This window comes from Lycium barbarum, chromosome 1 (genome assembly GCF_019175385.1).
Source record: "Lycium barbarum isolate Lr01 chromosome 1, ASM1917538v2, whole genome shotgun sequence".
In the NCBI taxonomy this organism is placed as follows: domain Eukaryota; kingdom Viridiplantae; phylum Streptophyta; class Magnoliopsida; order Solanales; family Solanaceae; genus Lycium; species Lycium barbarum.
Window position 1 is genome coordinate 16,372,312 of NC_083337.1, and position 2,869 is coordinate 16,375,180.

Below are 2,869 nucleotides of genomic sequence, written 5' to 3' on the forward strand. Positions count from 1 at the left end.
CCCGAATGCTGGTAAAGACCCTAATTATTGCCGCTAAAAGTTACTACTTTTAGAGGCATTTGTTTACCAGCTATTATAATAGCTACTAAAACTACCAAAGAGACATCTCAGTTCAAACATTTAGCGACTTTTGTTATAGCCACTAAAAACTCACACAAATGCTGGTAAAAGGAACTAGTTTTAGTGGCACTTGTAACCCACATTTTAGCGTCTACTGTTGTGGTCGCTAAACTGCTATCTTTTACCATTAAAAAAGACTTTTAACGGTCAATGTAAAGACAACTAATACAACAACATTCACTTGTAATAAAATTAAATCATGAAATACTGTCAAAGACATGTTTATTCTAAAAAGTAATATATAAAATATACAATAAACAAAACAACCACTAACCCAATATTTCATAATTCCAACATTACAAAAAAAGTAAACAATTTTAATCAAATAACTAATGTCATCAAATTGTCTTAATTCAACACCGTAGATAGTCCACAAGCATTTTCCTCAACTTCTGATCAAAATGAAGTCCTTCAAGTGTCCTGAAATAGTAAAATAAAATGAATGTCAAATAAAGTTCATCATCCTTAGAAGATGACATGAAGGTTCATGAATACAATAATTGAATGCATTACACAGATGTGTGATGAGAGGAAAAAAGTATATGATAAAGCATTCAATGAAGTTGGATTATAGCAAAAGCAACCCAGAAACAATAGTCTCCAATTAAAAGGATTCAATATAACCAAAAGACCTACCATGAAAGTCCACTTGAAAATCCAGAATAATTCATTACCATCTTCACACCATTTATTAGGTTACTATATTATATTCAACTCATGAGAGTTAAAAAAGGGATTCTAAAGCAAGCCTTAACATCAAGTTTGAAAGTACATAGACAGAGCTTCCTCCCATTAACAGGTATTGAGATATAACCTGTTTGTCAATAGAGGCATATTTATCTGAAACCAAGAGCTAGTAGAATTATTTGGCATGTTACTGTTGCCTCACTATTCATACTCAAGCTCATGCTTTTATAATGCCTTTTTAAAAGCGTTAGCTCCACAAAGTTAAGCATTTATTTGAGCAGTGAAGTTGTTTAAACAAACAACTAGCAGGAAGATCTAGTCCTTTATTTAAAAAACTTACACAGCTTAAAAGTAACTAAATCATTAATAGCGGTAACAAGCTCAAACCTCAAATGTGAATAATTATATCTAAGAAGTTGCACGGGCGATTTACTCTAATATGAACTTTAAATAACCACGAGGTTGAAGAAACAGATCAAACAAGTGAAAACTTTCATCCACCATGTTGCATAGGCAATTTACTCTAGTTTGTGCTTTACATACCACCGAGGAGAAGAAAACACATGCTACTAATGAGAAGAAATGGAGGGGGTAGAACTTCACAAAACATTACTAATAAGAATCTGAAAATTCTTTTAATCTAAAGTGTCCCTCTCCTAGGTCTTGTCGAGTGTATTCACTGCATAAGTCTTGGTGTCCATACAATGTGTTATCAAACCCATATGAGGCCAAATTAGTGTCCAAAATTATATTTATCAAAACATGGTCATAAACCAAACCTGCCATGATTTGGATTATTAAATTAACCAAGAGAAAAGAGTACTTACATGGAGAACAAATATCGATGCCGTCGATTCCCCAGCTGGTGCAATTTTCCCCTCATCACTATAAGAGTTTTCAGTAATCAACTTGTTAAAAAAAGCTCGATGGATAGTGGACCAACCCCTCTACTATTAACATGGGTTTTATCAACATTGTTGATGAACGTTCATGTCTAGCTCGTCTTTCATAAGTACCCCTCCAACTTCTTTATGATTCTAACATTACAAATCTCATATCCTGCTGGAAAAAAAAAGAACTCTAAATTCACCTTTTAGCAATTTTTTGACATAAACAAACTTCAAAATGCACCAATTCATATCATTGAGGCCTAGTTGATAGAAATAAACTTCACATGTCTTCAGAGAATCAAAACACAATAAAATACCAAAACAAACTAATACATAGTGAACTATATTTCAATTTTTCCAAATAAAAACCTTGCAAAGGTACTTAACTAAGGTTTCGGCCCCTTTGCTATTTGCGAAGAGAAAGAGGCGTGAACCCAATATGAGGTTTCTGCCCCTTTGTTATTTGTATCTCAAAGGTACTTAATTGATAAATATTTATGACAAAAACAACAGAGATTCTCCCTGCAAGCACATAAGTATTTACAAATCATAACACAAAAATCTTTAATTTCCATCATATCATACAACAGATGTTGAAATTTCTTAATAATTGATTACTTATTCCCTTTTAATAGAGAAATCCCTAATAGTCACCATATCATACGATTAAAGATATTGTACACATTGACTGCGAGAGAGAGACACCCTAACCATCATCGAGAGCAATCAATGAAGGAAACTTACCAGTCATTGGAAAGGGACAGTGAGCGAAGAGCTTGTCGCAGAAAAAGTCCAGGTTGTTCATCGGACTTTGGTTCAAAGGTTAATTAGTTTTCTAGGGCAAACTATTTTTTGGCTGAAAGAGTACCTAATTGTTTGGAGGGTATACATAGCGAGCCAAAAAATGGAAGGAAAATAATTTTAAAAAATATTACTACTGATTAGAGGCATAACCTTTAGTGACAATTCTTTTTAATAGCCACTACAAAAGTGTTAATTCTCGGCAATTGTTTAATTGCCGCTTATTACTTAATTTTATGGAATAAATGCCGGCAATTACTATATTGCCATTAAATAATTGCCACTAAATGTCCTTTTTGTAGCAGTGTGGGAAGCTTGTAGAGCATTAGTCCCCAGAGTAGTCGAATCCCTGGTACAAACAATAGCCTCCC

The 2,869-nt window shown here is 33.5% G+C and overlaps 1 long non-coding RNA gene across 2 annotated transcripts; it reads right to left on the reverse strand.

Annotated features, from left to right (window-relative positions):
• Positions 1 to 276: 276 nt before the first annotated feature.
• LOC132631443 (uncharacterized) lies at positions 277 to 2,629 on the reverse strand. 2 transcript variants are annotated; one of them, XR_009578846.1, is made up of 3 exons: positions 2,442 to 2,629; positions 1,635 to 1,869; positions 277 to 540 (listed from the first exon to the last, which is right to left on the reverse strand). It is a non-coding gene; the product is annotated as an uncharacterized LOC132631443 (long non-coding RNA). The 2 variants fall into 2 exon arrangements; XR_009578851.1 differs by having other exon boundaries at positions 1,635 to 1,866; positions 2,442 to 2,627.
• Between the last annotated feature and the right edge of the window lie 240 nt (positions 2,630 to 2,869).